This window comes from Triticum aestivum, chromosome 1B (assembly GCF_018294505.1).
Source record: "Triticum aestivum cultivar Chinese Spring chromosome 1B, IWGSC CS RefSeq v2.1, whole genome shotgun sequence".
Taxonomy (NCBI): Eukaryota; Viridiplantae; Streptophyta; class Magnoliopsida; order Poales; family Poaceae; genus Triticum; species Triticum aestivum.
The window spans coordinates 645712096-645729082 of record NC_057795.1 but is presented as its reverse complement, the minus strand read 5'-3'; the positions used below and the strand labels follow the sequence as shown (position 1 = coordinate 645729082).

The following is a 16987-nucleotide window of genomic DNA, read 5'->3' as shown; positions in this document are numbered from 1 at the left end:
GGCCTCCTCCCCCTCCTCCTCTCTCCTTCCTCCTCCCTCCATCTTTTTTTCTGTTTTTACTATTGTATAATGTAGTTTTTTTTACTATTTTTAGTAAGTGTTCAAAATAGTTAGTAAGTAAATTAATAAACTAGTTGAACTAGTTAGCTTTTAGTAAGAACTAGTTGAATTAATAGAACTAATGTATTTTTAGTAAGAAAATTAATATAACTAGTTGAACTAGTTTATTTTTAGAAAGAACTAGTTTATTTCTATTTATAGTAAGTTTATTTTTAGTAAGAACTAGTTGAACATGTTATATTTGTTGTTATTTTTTTAGTTTAAGCAATTAGTGATGTTATATGTATGATACTATTCGGGATGTATTAGTGATAACTTATAGGGTTTTTGTTTTTGCAGAAATCAAGGAGCCCCTCCATCATCCCCGCCGTCGTCCCCGTCACCGACCCCATCGACCTCGAGGTGAGACCAGCCAAATCTTCATGTCAATATTAGTCCTGTAAGATATGATGTAGATAAAAACATGTATATCTTGTGTTGCTCAAATAGGCCTATGTAGATAAAAACATGTATATTCGAGTGGCCTATGTTTTGCCGGAGTATTGATTAATTTCCGTTCCAGCAAATTACAGGTGCTCGATATGTCCTGTTTTAGCAAAGGTCATGCCAGAATTTTCCGTGAATTTTGGCATGACTTGTGCTAGAATATGTAGGAAATATCGAGTGGCCTGGATTTTATAGAAAGATAATTAAATGATATTTCGGGTTGACTTTAAGACTGTCGAGGCTGAAGAATACCGACTGTTGTCGTGGGGGTCGTTTCTCCTTCTTCTGCGGGTGCTAGACCTTTGTTATGCACTAGGGGAAGTAAGGAGTAACGACCATCACCGACGGTCGCAAATGTCAGAGAGGAATCAGTGAGGGAGAGTATCCACCATATATGAGAGGACGAAGAATCCCGACTGTTGTTGTGGAGGTAGCTTCTCCTTCGTTCCCATGTGCTTGAGAATTTGGTGTAATGCACTCGGGAATGAAAGGAGGAGCTACCATCATCGACGGTCAAATATATACACCACATTAGCTGAGAGTTTTCAAGAAAAGACTCGACGAACCCATAGTTAATCCGTGATGAATAATAATGATCTAATTTAGTTTTTCTAGTACATATATTTAATTGTACAATTTTAATCTTTGAATTATGAACATAGGAAATGTCATCGGATGAAGAAGGTCCCGGGGAGTGCTCCTGGTGCGGCGACAACCGGGGTTTCTGCGACATGCCTCACTTGGACGACGATCAGCACTTCGGCATTAAGCACGAGGAGGCCTTCGATTGTGAAACGATACGCTACGATGCTAAGTGTTTTTTCGTAATTAAGCTCGACTTCTACTACTTCAACATGTAATTTTGTCTTTTACAATTGGACTAGCTTATCCCATGCCATGCAAGACACTATGTCTTGGAGAGGATGGGTTTTGAAGATCACGAAGGAATGAAACAAAGAAAATTAACCTAAGGACCCATCACGGTATGGATTTTGAGGTAAATCTGTACAATTCTGAGAGCGTTTCCCATTTTGGTGGCCCGGTTTGGGAAGCAATTGGCAAGATGTATGATTTTCAAGAGGGTATGTTTATCACCATGGATCTTGGTGATCCTGACATCGACCAAGATAATTTGGACATTTGGGTTCTTGTTGATACACTTTCAATTCTTCCGCTATGTGAGTTCCTCAAACATAGTTATTAAGTAATTTATATTGTTTATTTCAAAATAGTTGACAGCTTATTTCCATTGATAGCTTATTTGCATGCTTCAAAGAGTGTGCGGAAGATGGTAGACAGAACCAACTACACCGATGGCTCTGAGTTAACTTATCAAAACAAAAATCATATGGTCGCATATTATACTAACAATGAGAATTACAATGCCTTTTAATTATGGTGAATACGTGCCACTAGTGCACGTGTTGAACAACGATAACTACCATGGAGATTTCTTGGTAAGAGTTTTTACTATTACGACATCCATGCATCTTTTGCATATTTTATAAAACTGAACTACATTGCTAACCACGAAGTTATTACTATGTTTTTCAATAGAAAATCCTGATGGATTGTGTGCCTCATTTGATGTATCAGAACGGTCGTATGAATGTTTTGAACATATAGCCAGGTCGTCCTACGAACCACACCTGTGCATACCGGGTTTCTAAAAACGGTGAACACATGATAATCAAAGAATGGAAGAAATGTATGGACATTCGTAAGGAGGTTCGTAGAAGCAACATTGCGCGTAAGGCAAGGATTGGAGACATGATAATCTCCATTCTCCATAATGAAGAGTCAGGGGCTATCTTGTTTTATGCTATTTTACCCAAGAAAATATAGTAGGTCCTAAGAGAATATAGTAGGTTATGAGGCACGATATGTTTATGAGAGTTGATGATGATGAGTAGTTGTGATTATGTCTAATGACCAGCTTATATGTGAGGTCTCATTGATGAAAACGATTATCATGAGGAGGTGTTATATGACAATGATGTATTATGATGATAAGTTGTTAATGATATGATGATGATGATGATATTTATTAGATCATTGGGTGAAAGAACCGTGGATTAGTTTCAAGTGGATGTCCATCCACTTGAAACTAGTCCACGGTTCTTTCTCTCACTGATGTAATAACACATTATAATGTAAAATCATTCTCTAGATTGCTGCGGTATGAAAACTTGTATAAATGTGTATGAATACAACATAAAATAAAAAAGAAATACAGAATAATAGTAGTAGCGCATGCTAGTAGAAGCGCTACTACTAATTACCAGTAGCACTCATTTTAAAAAGCGCTGCTACTAAGTTGATGTAGCAGTAGCGCGGTTCAGCCCACGCTACTGCTAACCTTTAGCTGTAGCGCCTTACTAGTAGCGTTTTACCATGTGCTACTGATAGGCTTCAAACACGCGCTACTGCTAGGGTTTTCCCTAGTAGTGTACTTTCGGGAGGATGACCCCCAGGTAGGCCCAAGACGGCGAACGACGCTTCAAAAACATCGGGGCGACCAGCGCCCCGGTCCGCCTGTCCGGCCACCCCGGCTGGCTCGCCATCCCGGCTGCCCGGCCGGCTCCTTGTCCGACTGCTCCAGTCGGCCTACTACATGAAATCAACCGCAGCTTCGACCCGACACCGACAAGACAGCCATACCATGGACACTATTGCTAATAAAGCAAACACTATAGCCTGCATCATGTGTCACTTCGCTGCGCTTCAATAGTGATGCACTGTAGACTGCATCATGTATCACATCATATGACATCCCAATGGTGTAGTGGGTGTGTGGGCCATCCCTTGTCCCTGTGCACTAGTATATAAAGTGACCCAGAGGAGGCGTCACACCCACAGCCTCACTTAGCCACACACTTGTGCTCACACACATCCATCCATCCACAATCACACTTGGCCAAGAGCACTCGGGCTCTCATGCCCACAAGGCACTCACGCCAAACATATGGATTTTTTTTCAAAACTATCACGTTATTTGAAGCAAACTCGGAAACTACAGCATGCTTTGGAGAAATATGAGGTCTAGCACCCTGCTGGCCAGGTGTTGGCCGAAAAGGGTGTTTTCGGCCACCTCTAGGCCGAAATAGGGTTTTCGGCCATGCCTTGGCCGAAAAGGTGCAAAGCTGGCCGAAGAGGGGTGTTTTCGGCCACCCTTTGGCCGAAAAGGACTTTTTGGCCTAGTGTAGGCCGAAAAGTACTTGTTGGTCAATCGTAGGCCAAAAAGTACTTTTTGGTCAAGTTTAGGCTGAAAAGTACCTTGGGCCACCTTTTTCCGTTAACTGTTGGCCAATGTATTTTCCCGCCAACCCCTTCGTTGATGCAACCCTCTTTCCCTTCGATGATGTGGTCCTTTTGCCATCCATCGATGCAGAACTATTGCCCTTCGAGGATGCAGAACTCTTGCCCTTGGACGATGAAGAACTCTTGCCCTTCGACGATGCAGAACCCGGAAGCGGTGGCATGAAGATATCATCTTCGTCCTGGCTCTCCTCAATCCATAAAGATGGATTATTTGCTGAAAGCCTTCTGAAAGTTTCACTCTTCGGCACCACCACCTTCTTCCACCTTTCATGCAATCTAAGAAGTTCTTTACGTACCTCCTCATAGGTCCTTTCAGGCCACCCAGACCTATGTAATTGGTGAGCCAACTCATTCATTATGGTGTCACTACCGGTGAGTTCGTCCCATGGAACTATCCTATTGTCCATCCTGAAATCGGTAACTAGACTCAGAAGAGTCCTGCTAATCCCAGGGTGAAAACTACGATCGAATGGATAATGGGACATCTCGACTACAATAAACTGGAATACTTATCCACCTCCGCCTGAAGGGTTTTTTATAGGTACAGAGGAGAAAAGGGTTTGCGGGAAGGGGTTGGCGGGAAAGAGTTGGCGGGAAGGGGTTGGCGGGAAGGGGGTAGCGGGAAAGGGTTGGCGGGAAAGAGTTGGCGGGAAGGGGTTGGTGGGAAAATACATTGGCCAACAGATAACGGAAAGGTGGGCCCAAGAGACTTTTCGGCCTACACTAGACCAAAAAGTACTTTTTGGCCTAGTGTAGACCAAAAAGAACATTTCGGCCTACATTTGACCAAAAAGACCTTTTCGGCCAAACAGCAGCCGAAAATAGCCATTTCGGCCAGCTCAACCACTTTTCGGCCATGGCAAGGCCGAAAACCCTACTTCGGCCAATAGTTGGCCGAAAACTACCTTTTCGGCCTGCACGTGGCCGACAGGGTCATAGTTTTGCATTTTTTTCATTATGTGCTATAGTTTCCCAAATTGCTACAAAATACGTCATAGTTTTGAAAAAAAATCACACATATGCACACACATGAAGCTAGTAGCACATAGCTTTCATCCGGATACAGCTTCAGAAACAACTCTGTACTGTTACATATACACTGCATATATCATCAGACATGTAGGAGTCGGGTGTTATCTCTCTAGAGAGCCCCGAATTTGGTAAATCACTGCGTGCTGTTTGCCCAATCCCGTCCCTTGATCTCCACTGCAGCCTAGCCATCACCTCAAGCCACCCCGTGGCATCTGTCGTGTCGCGAACCCGCCAGCGAGATAACCACAACAGGTAGGAACCACGAAAATACATTTTTTGTTCCCAAAAAATCATACTAGTAGCTCTGAGAATGTTTGTTTTGTAGGAGATATGCCCTAGAGGCAATAACAAATGTTATTATTTATCTCCATATTCGTAATTATGTTTATATTCTGTGCTATAACTACTATGGTTCCCGAGCCCGTATATCCATAAAGGCTCTAAGGAAAACCTATGTGCACGTGTGGAATAATAAATGGTAAAAGTCAAGCCTCTAAGACTGGCTCAAGTTTTGCATGATGATCACATTTTCCTGATCATGGGCATGGCTATGCCACCAACTTTGGGGATACAATATTAGAAGAACACTTGTGTTGAATCGACCCAATTGATGTTATGCTATGAGATATGTTCGTCACGAAATAATGGTAAATAACATAGAGAAAGTTAATGTTTGCATAATTCCATAGACCATGAGAGTATCAAGTTCCTTCATGCTTCTTCATGAACTTTGGGGTTTGTTAAACGTCATCCGTAAATAGGTGGCTACGGCGGCTTACGAGTTCATTGAAAAGTATGACAACGAACTAGATAGCTCAAGATTGTGATTTGCTTCTCTGACGATGCAGAGATATTCTTTGGGCCCTCTCGGTTTTATGGTTTCATCATCGTCTGGCCAGATACCGTGTGATTTCATCACAAGGACGCCGGAATGCAGAAACGAGAAAGGAGAACAAAACCAATAACGAGGAAACTGACATAGTGGACAAAGTTGTTGATCCACGAGGATGCCGATAAATCTCACCTTGGGTGTTTGTAACATATCGTGAAGCAAGAGGAATAACACACGACAACTACATGTTTACTCGAATATTCATTCGCGTGTGTATAGGGATCAATATGGATGTCCAAGGTTTCGCTATTGAGTATTGATTGAGCAGAGTTCCAGTCATGTTTATACTTCACCGAACCTATAGGGTCACACACTTAAGGGTCATCTATCTGCTAAGTAATATAAAGGGAGTCCGGGAGATGTTTTCGGAAAAGTTTCAGAGACGACAGAGAAGTTTCAGAGAGTAAAACGGGGAATGTTTTGGAGACAATCTACATACCGGAAATATTTTGGAATGATTCTATATTTTTTTAGTGGGTGCGAGAAATGTTCTGGACCATTCAGAATTTTTCTGGATTTTTCGACACTAGTAACATTTCTAGAAAAGTTGTCATTAATAGTACAGTGAATAGTATAACACTATTAGGGTACAACCCCTTTTGGTGGCTTTTTGGAAAGCCACCTTTTGGGGCTTTGTCCATAAAGTTGTGGAGCATAACTTGAGGAGGTGGGGGGCCCTTTGTGGCAGCCCAAAATGTCCTTGGTACGGGGGGCCATCCAAGGGGCTTACTCCCACTTTTGGTGGCTTTTTGGTGGAAAATTTCCAAGGGCTTTTTGGTATTTTTCAAGTGCCCTCTACCTCTTACCTCCCACTATAAATAAAGGTGGAGAGAGCTCTCCATTTCACTCAATCTCTTTCAAACAAATGCCATGCAATGATTTGGCTTTCTATATCCCTCTCCACAAAATAGTTTTGTACCCCGAAAGGCTGTCTAGTCTTCGATGGGGCCTAGTTCTGGACGACAAAGCCCTGCTGGATAGTTGACACTGTATGTGTGCAACCCGGTACAGAGGTCGTAGTTTTTATCTTAGTTTGAGAGATAGCCTGAGGTTCTGTCCGATGATCTGACCATGTGCCTCCCGAAGGGCTGTCCGAGGGACTGATCAAGTTTCTGTCCAAGGGTCTCCCGAAGGGTTGTTCGAGGGACCGCCTAAGGAGATTCCTGGGGGAGTACATCCTCGTGGTTGGGAGGTTGTAAAATCTGAGTTGCGGGGATCTCCACCAATGATCTCCACTGACTCTCCTTCCGCTGCGCTACGAGCCGGTAATGATCAGATCAGACCCTGTATGCATCTTCATAGTGGTCCTGGGTTGGTGCGTAGATCAGAATTATTTTGTTTTCTACTGCGTTGCCCTAAAGATTTATCAATGTCGGCATGGGCCATGGCCCTATCTCCCCCCCACTTCCTCCGTCACTGCATGTGATAGATGAAATTTTTCAAAGGAATTGTTCAAAATTTTCATAGATGTTTTGAATGAAGACATTGAGTTGCATAAGTGCTTGAACATAGATTTTTGTTTCCATTTAGAAGCCATTTTTATGGTACATGCAAATCAAATTTCAAATATTTCCACTAAATACATAGAAATGCTTTTAATACCTCAAAATAGAAATGACTTAAGAAAAAAAACTAAATTTGACATGAACAAACAAATAAGTATGTTGCATGTAGAAAAGTTTGGGGCATTTGAAATCAATAGTTTTGATAGGCACTCCACATGGTACCTTAATTTGGTGTGTTCAAAACAATAAGAAATACAAATCAGTACATAAAAAGATGGAACATGCAGGTATATTAGTGTACATTACCACAATATCTAGTTGCAGCACAAAATCAAGTGAAAATGATGAACAAACCATGATATGGACTAAAATGTATGGATTTTTAACGCAATCTCATTAGGTAATATGATGAACCCATACAAAATTTCATTGTATTTAAACCGCGTTGACATTTTATAGAAAAATAAAGCAAATAGGATGCTTGTAATTGTATGGAATTTTCAATTTTTTTAAAAAAATTATCATATTTTTTGAAAGGAGGCTATGAGTTACATAAGTGCTTGAACATGATAGATAGAAATGCATTTAATGCTAGAAATGCATTTTTTTCAATTTGGAGACCATTTTAAGGTACATGTAGTTCATATTTCAAATATATCCAGTAAATAGATAGAAATGCATTTAATGCCTACAAAATTGCAGATGGTTTTAGAAAGATGCCTAAATTTGACATTTAGTCTAGTCCCAGACATGAAGCCTTATTCCCATACCCACACCATACCATAATTTTTATTTGAGCAAAGATAATTAACCTAAACCCATTTTACCAATGGCATTCTCTCTTGGCCTGCCTATCACTGGCCCGCGAGGCTAATATTGTGTTGGCCCAGAACAGCCCATCGCATCCCCTACCATATAAATTTGACCCCTAAACCTAACTCTCAACCTTAAATCCACCCCTCTCCCAGTCTCCACAGCCGACGGCGATCCCCCACCTCTACCTCTACCTCTCCTTCCCCCACACCCACTCCAGCGCAACCTCCCTATAGATCTGGCGACGCCTCCACTAGGCGGGATGGCCAGGACTTCCACGTGCTCGGCATCCATGGTGGTCGCACACCGGACGACCCCAACGGCCGTGCGTTGGATGGCGACTTCGGATCTTGTCCTAGTGGACAATGGCGACCAGATCTACCGGCAGGGAGGGTCTCGGTTGCCTCCTCGGCGACCTCTCGTCGGCCACAACCATATCATTTGGGAGGTTGGTTCATAATGAATAAGGATAATGTCAAATTACCTTCTGTGTAATAGATAATGCTCACTACCACCTAATAATTGTTCTCGCATTGGGATCTCTTTTGTAGCCGTGCACGGGATGGCCACTTTGGATCTTAGCCTAGAGGACAACAATGACCAGATCTACTGGCGGGGGGGATCTCGGTTGCCTCCTCGACGACCTCTCGTCGTCCACAACAATATCATTTGGGAGGTTGGTTCATAATAAATAAGGATAATGTTTGATTACCTTTTGTGCAATAGATAATGCTCACTACCACCTAGTATTTGTTCTCGCATTGGGATCTCTTTTGTGGCCGTGCGTGGGATGGCCACTTCAGATCTTGGCCTAGTGGACAACGACGACCAGATCTACCGGCAGGGAGGATCTCGGTTGCCTCCTCAGCGACCTCTCGTCAGCCACAACCATATCACTGGTTAGGTTGGTTCATAATGAATAAGGATAATGTCTGATTACCTTTTGTGCAATAGATAATGTTCACTACAACCTTAGTATTTGTTCTCACATTGGGATCTCGTTTGTGGGTAACTTTGAGGTTAGAATATCATTTTGTCGCTTATGTTGGGTTTGTTAAACGGTTCCTCCATTTGCTCTTGTGAATTTTCGTAAGAGTGTTCATATTTTTACGTACATGTCTTGCCTACCTATAATTTTTGTTTCACGCTATTGTTCTTGTTCAACTTAAGAATACAACACTGGCTCCGTGTAATAGACCTGATTTACTTTGGGAGTATGTGCGTCTCACGCTTTGCAAGAAATGTTACTCGTATGTTACATTTTGTTTTGTTTTGTTTATAGGAGTCAAAAATGACTAGACGAAGGGATAAAGCAATTGATTTGAATGAGCCACCACGCAGCGAACAAAGGTATGATAGTCTCTCCCATACATGTTTAATTTCAACAATGACCGGTAATTTCAGCAGCTTTTGTATGCACCAACTACAATTATTACAATGTTTCTTGTCTAAGTACCAACTACCATTCAGAGCAATTTAAAGAATGGACACCCAAAAATGGTTAAAAATGCACAGTGAGCATTACTAGGAACTAACAAGTACACAACTTATTGCGAAAATTTGTCACCAATATCGACATATATAGCAAGCAGATAAACCAATTCTTTGGATTACTGAAATTTTGGGTATGGATATATCTCTTGTTTTGGGTAAGGAATGCAACCAGATTCAATCTGTACACATGTACTCCTTGCTTCTGGTCACTATAGTCGCTACTGACCATCCTGATTTCTCACTCACTGCTCCTTTGTTGTCGATGTCGTATTTGCCACCGCCCTAGTGAGGCAGCTGCCTAGTCGTTGCTCGGTGTATCCACCTCGACGCTCGCCTGGGTGTGCTCGCGGTTCCGTTGAGGTCCGTGGGAGGTGCGATATGTGCGTGGCGCGTGAGATCATGTTATCAGGACAAGTCTGTTCCATTTAACTTCGGTGGGTTCTTCTAATCCTATTTGTAAGTTGCCTAAAAAGGCGATGGCAATTGATTTTATGCCGCCACCATCTCTCTCTCTCTCTCTCTCCTTGGCAGAGCCCCTCGCCATTGTAGTCCCCCCACCATTCGTGGCTGGTGCCATGCTGCCGTATCGCCTCGCCAGCCCACAATGTATGAACCCCCCTCCCCCATCCCACTAACACCTTTTAACGTTCTGCCTTGCTTCCACGGACAGCCCTGTCGTCCCTTGTCTCTGGCACTGTACTTGGCATGGCCTCACTGGGGTCGTCGGCGCCTAGGTGCCTCACCTTTCTCTTCTTCGCAGGAATCGAGTGGCGCCCAAATCAATTTCAGGCGTTAAATACCAACACACTAAATCCATTGCACTCTACTTGTTCTCTAACCAAAGTGCCAAACAGACCCTAATAGAACGCCCTGAGAATCAAAGCATATTTTAGAGAGAGAAGGGCCCGTCTCTCCGACTTGCACCACTATCGCATGCACGGAAAAGGAATGAGAGGCTCGCTCCGGGTCAAATTCATGGAAACGGATGCCGATCGGCTAATAAGCACTAGCAGTAAATCCTGGAGTACGCACTAAGCTTTCTCCCCCTGACATGTATTAGCTGTAGGTGTGGCAAAGCTCTTCGCCAAGTTAGCAGCAATTTTACCTCCAGCAGCGCCCATATCCCATCATCATTTTTTTTTCATCATCACCATCTCATCCATCCATGTGAGAATCCTGCTTGCACCAAAGCGAAGCAAATAGTCCCTGCAAAACAGAAATCCATGGTGGCTATAGGCAGGACTGCAGGAGCTAGCAATGCCCCCCAAAGCATAAAACCGGCAGTGCAAAAATCAACCACGAAGCAGCAAGACGATGCAAACGGAACAACAACGACGAAACAGAGCGAAAAGGTTTGTTTCCTCTTCCAAGCTCTTCCCCAGGCTCTGCAAGTCTGATACTCTGCACACCCCGCCACCACCCCGCCCCCCACCATGGAGGCGCGGAAACAGCGGCGGCGGGCTTTGACCAACCAGCCCGCCGCCACCCCGCCCTCCATCACGGAGGTGCGGAAACAGCGAGGGCAGGTTTCAACCAACCAGCCCGCCGCCACCCCGGCCCCCACCACAGAGGCGCGGCAACAGCGACGGCGGGCGATGACCGACCATTGTAAACCGATGAACCGTCTCATCGACGACACGAACGAACGAAAATCCAAGAAAAGGGAAAAGCCGAACGCCGGCTAAAGTTCTTTTTGTTATTTTTGTTTCGACTGACGCTCATGGAATGCACATGAGTCCACTGCTGCCTTCAACCTCTCTTCCTCCGGTTACCGCGCTCCTCCGCAACGGCGACGCCCAAATGGTCTTTTTCTCCCGCCGCATCGTTGTCGTCGTCGTCGTGCCTCTTGGAGCTCAGGTCATCCTCCTCGGCCATTGCTTGCAGGCCGGCGCGCTGCAAAACAACACAAAGATTGAAACACCCCCCCCCCCCCTTTCTAAAAAGAAAAACTGAGATAGAAAGAAACATGCAACGAGGCCGTAGCTACCAAGACCTTCACGACGGCTGGCCACGTGTAGACATGACAAAATCACGATGTCTATGGTTAGGAAACATAACCATTTTTGATTAACGAGCTAGTCAAGTAGAGGCATATTAGGGACATTATGTTTTGTCTATGTATTCACACATGTTCTAAGTTTCCGGTTAATACAATTCTAGCATGAATAATAAACATTTATCATGAAATAAGGAAATAAATAATAACTTTATTATTGCCTCTAGGGCATATTTCCTTCTAGAGTCGGGCAAACCTTGTTGTAGAAGACAGTCGGGAAGTCGTCGTGCTAAGGCCCCATAGGACCAGCGCACCGGAGTAGCAACCATCGCCGACGAAGAAAGTCGTAGATCAGAAGAACCAAACCTGTAAACATCTAAACAAAAACGAACGAAGAACAGATCCAAATAGATCCACCGATGAACAAACAATGTTGTAGTAGAAAAGTTTGGGGCATTTGAAATAAATAGTTTTGATAGGCACCCCCACATGGTACCTTAATTTGATGTGTTCAAAACAATAAGAAATACACATCATACATAAAAAGATGGAACATGCAGCTATATTACTGTACATTACCACCACAATATCTAGTTGCAGTACAAAGTGAAAATGATGAACAAACCATGATGTGGACTACAGACTTCTTACTTCCCCTTTGAATTCTAATCACTTATAGGGAGATGCTTGAATTATAAATCAATGTATGCTTACACCGTTACTAAAATATATGGATTTTTCAATGCAATCTCATTAGGTAATATGATGAACCCATACAAAATCTCATTGTATTCAAACCGCATTTAGATTTTATAGAAAAATAAAACAAATAGGATGCTTGTAATTGTATGTAATTTTCAAAAGAAATATTTAAAAAAATTATATGTTTTGAAAGAAGGCTATGAGTTACATAACTACCTGAACATGATTTTCTTTTAATTTAGATACCATTTTAAGGTACATGTAGTTCAAATTTCAAATATATCCAGTAAATATATAGAAATGCATTTAATGCCTAGAAAATTGCAGATGGTTTTCCTTCAAATAATAGTGCACTTGTTTTCTAATAAGTTTGTTGAAGTTAAAAATATAACTTCTAGAGGGGCTACCGTGACATCTCGCCGTCTCGGTTAGTTTCAAGTCTTTCCGTTTTGAGGTAGAGTTTTCGAGAGTATCTTTTCCACCAAGCATGGGATATACCGTGGATACATGATACATCAACATTCCATCGTTGCTTTGAGATCCTTCATGTATTCACCGTCCATACATCCACATGATGTTTTCCTCCATGTTTCAGAGTGCATCGTAATGTTTTATTGTGTACCAACAAACAGGAGTGCACTTGTTTTAGATGGAATATGTTGGTACGTAGCATCAGCAAGCGTTGTCGCGAAGGAAGAGTTGGAGGCGGTGCAGCCGCAGTGACGCGCGCCATGGCCGTTTCGGTCAGACCAGCGTGCGATCTCGCCGCTCGCGCGGCGCCGGTCCTTCCTCGTCGATCCGCAAGCAAATCATTGTTCTTTTCTGCTGTAAAGTAGCAGCACTTTACAGCACAGCAACGAGTAACTGAAACCAAGTGACTGGTTGACTTGTTTCGCAATATTTCAGCCTGATTGATTCCTTCCTCCTTGTATTAACTCCTCGATCGGTTGCTTGTTCCGCGGTGCGATTTCAACAAGGCGAAATCCATTCGATTTGATGCGGTCAACAAGCCAACCAACCAACGATTTCTTTCCTTCTTCGATCCAACCAACCAAACCACGCCACCCATCCAAACGAAGAATCCCTTTTTCTTCTATTTTTTCCTCAGAATCTCCTCATCTCGATTATTCTCGATAGAAAAAAATATATAGAAAAAGCCCCATACGCGCACGTAAGAATTAGTTAATAGATTTTTCGTTGCCTCAATTATACCTGGCCAAACCTCGGGCCGGGCCGGGCTTCGGGCCGGCCTAGCCAAGCCTGACACAAAAAACTCAGGCCCGGGCCCAGCCCGGCCCGGCCATCGGGCCTGTGTTTCTAGGCCCGAGCCCGGCCCGAGCACATAAAAGCCCGTTGGGCTTCGGGACGGCCCGGCCCGGCCTTCAGAAAATGGCAAAAATGACGGGCCCGGGCCCAGCCCGGCCCGGCCTTCGGGCTCAAAAACTAGGCCCGAGCTATACCATTTCCCCAAAAATCCTGCTATACGCACGATACTTCCTGCACGACCGATGCCTGACAAAGAAGATCAAATCGTCCTTGAGTAGAATCAAGACGCAACACACCACAGATGTTGCATCGTATATGAGGACCGAGCACGGGGACGTCGTGTGTACACAGTAGTTTCGTCTCACTCACAAAACCGCACACAATATTTTTTTTTTAAAAAAGCGATAGCCCGACTTTATAAATAAAGCCACCAGGCAGAGTCACAACCACCACGAAACCACAGAAGTTTAAACAAGCCGCAAAGGAAGTGCAGATACAAGGCATCCAGCCTAATTGGCACGCAGGCCACCCAAGCACCAGCCAAGACTACTGAGGAGGATTTCGCCTAGAATGCCGCAGCAGGGTAGACGCCGTAGAATTCATTCTGGATAGCATGTCATCGAAAGCCTGTAGATCCCCATCCTTAATCAATGATCTCCACTGCTGCAAAAAGATAGTAGCTTTAAATAAGCAGTTGACAGGGTTAGTAGGGAAAATATGCTCAATAGTGAACTTGTTCCTAGTAGTCCGGAGCGCCCAACAAATCGCAGCCCAGCCCACCATAAAAACCCTCTTAGACCGGCCTACTAGGGAGTTGATGCACTGTCTCAAATCACCAAAGGAGGATGGGTACCAATTAACCCCAAGCCAAAGTCTAATACAACTCCATATGAATTTAGCCAAGGAACAATGGAAAAAGATATGCTCAGTGTTCTCAAGGGCACCGCAAAGTTGACAGGAGTCCGAGCCCGGACCATTCCTCTTCTTAATCTGGTCAGCCGCTGGAAGTTTGCGACAGTAAGCTTGCCTGAGGAAGACCTTGATCTTAGGAGGTATGCGGGGCAGACCAAATGGACTTAAACTTTTCCGTGCGGGAACCAGCGATAAGCTTCAAATAAGCCGACTTAACCGAAAAACGCTCCGAAGAGGCATGGGGCCAAACCACGGAGTCCTCTACCTCCGAGAGCAGGGGGAAGTAGGCAATAAGACGATGCCAATCTTCCAACTCTACTGGGGAAAGAGAGCGCCAGAAGTCAAGAACCCAACCCTGAGCCAAGAGCTCAAAAATAGAGATCTCAGGGTCAGCACAAAACGAGAACAGAGTCAGGTGGGCCACCGCCAGCGTGGTGTCACCAACCAACCAATCTAACCAAAAACGCGTGGACATACCATTACGAACAACAAACTTCACAAGGGACTCAAAAGCCGGTCTGATGCTAACCAGCTGGCGCCAGAAATGAGAGCCACCATAAGCGGTAGCGAGCATAGGGTTGGAAGAAGGGAAATATTTCGCTTTTAGGATATTAAGCCACACGGGACGGTCATCAAGGGTCATAATCTTCCACCACCATTTTAGTAACAAGCATTTATTCATGATTCTGGTGTTGATGATGCCTAGACCCCCCATGCTCTTGGGTCTACAGATGAGATCCCACTTAACCATCCTGTATTTACGTTTATTATCTGAGGAGTTCCAAAAGAAAGCACCCCTGTGCTTATCGAAGCCCGAGTGTGTCCCTTCGGACAGCAGATAGAATCCCATAAGGAACATCGGGAGCGAGGAAAGGCAGGAATTGGTGAGGGCAACCTTGCCTGCCTGGAATTGTACCGACCTCGCCACGGCAAAACTCTATTGCCAACTTTAGTCACAACCGGGGCAAAATCTTTAGCCAACAACTTAAGAGGGGAAATCGGAAGGCCCAAGTATTTAAGAGGGAAGGCTCCGAGAGAGCAATTCAGAAGGTGGGCCACCCGTTGCGCCTCCGCATCAGAGACCCCAGACACAATTGCCTCGCTCTTAGAGAAGTTGATTTTATGACCCGACAGGGCTTCAAAGCATAGAAGTAAATTTCAGATTAGTGATGGAATGATCATTCAGCTCCACCAAAATGATTGTGTCGCCCGCATACTATAAATGAGAGATGCCATTAGGAAGAAGATAAGAACTAACAGGCGCAATATGGCCAGCAGCCGCTGCACGAGCCAAAATGCGGGAGAGAGCATCAGCCACAAAGTTGAAAAGCAAGGGAGACGCTGGATCCCCTTGTCTCAAGCCCCTACCATTCGCAAAGAAGTTACTGGTCTGCCCGCTAACTGCCACCACCGTGTGGCCCCCCGAGACCAGTTGCATCAGGCGATGGACCACCGAGCCAGCGAACCCCTTGGCCAACATCACTTGGCGAAGGAAGCTCCAACTAACTGAATCCTACGCCTTTTCAAAATCGAGCTTGAGCACCAGAGCCTTGGTGTTCTTGCTGCGCAGATCATGGATAATCTCGTGAAGGCACAGCACCCCGTCTAGGATGTATCTTGCCTTAATGAAAGCAGATTGGAAAGGGCTAATGACTTGATGAGCGATCGGGGATAGCTTCACAGCCATACCCTTAGCTGGAATCTTAGCAAAGTTGTTAATGAGAGCAATACGTCTAAATTGGGAGATTACGTCCGCGCCTTTAACTTTAGGAATGAGGGTAAGGACTGCGTAATTAAGTCTCGAGATGTCTACAGTCCCCAGCCAAAAGCCTTGAGTGATAGCCAAGATTAGGCCTTTTAATTGAGGCCAGAATTGTCGAAAAAAAGGAATGGAAAAGCCGTCCGGGCCTGGTGCCGCATTATAATTGGCAGAGCGAATCGTCTCCAAAATTTCCTCCTCCGAAGGGGGAATAAGAAGGTTCTCATTGTGAGCGCTCGAGAGTTGGTCACACGGGGCCCAGAAGGTCGCAGCCAGCTTGAAGCCAAGCACGGGTTTAGCCGCAAGAAGGTTAGCGAAGAAGGAGACCACATGCCGCATAATCACCAGTGGGTCAGAAGTCCTGACACCATCAATAATAAGGCTATCAATAAAGCACCTTCGCCGTCTACCATTAGCAATAGCAAAAAAATACGTTGTGGGCAAGTCCCCCTTGAGGGTCCAGTTGATAGTACCGCGTTGTTTCCATTAAATTTCCTCCTGCCTATGAATGGCCAACAACGCCTCTTCTAACCCATAACGGGATTGCCATTCATTCGAGGACAGCCCAACCGAATCCGCACGTTCGTCCAGGACGCCTATCTGAGCCGCCAACCTTGCTTTGTCACGCCTTGACTCTGCAAAATGGTTTCTGGCCCAACCTCTAAGGAATCTACGAAGGAAATAGGAGCATTGGTGCCAGTCATCCATCGGTCCAAAGGAACGACGGCTCGAGGAAAGGAAGGACAAAA

The 16987-nt window shown here is 44.5% G+C and overlaps 1 long non-coding RNA gene across 1 annotated transcript in view; it reads left to right on the top strand.

Annotated features, from left to right (window-relative positions):
• The first annotated feature begins 8268 nt into the window (after positions 1–8268).
• LOC123098362 (uncharacterized) overlaps positions 8269–16987 on the top strand; it is a 15392-nt gene continuing 6673 nt past the window's right edge. The window contains exons 1-4 of the long non-coding RNA XR_006447727.1: positions 8269–8557; positions 8661–8785; positions 8913–9013; positions 9392–9459. This is a non-coding gene — a long non-coding RNA (uncharacterized lncRNA). The remainder of the gene's footprint in view (positions 8558–8660; positions 8786–8912; positions 9014–9391; positions 9460–16987) is intronic.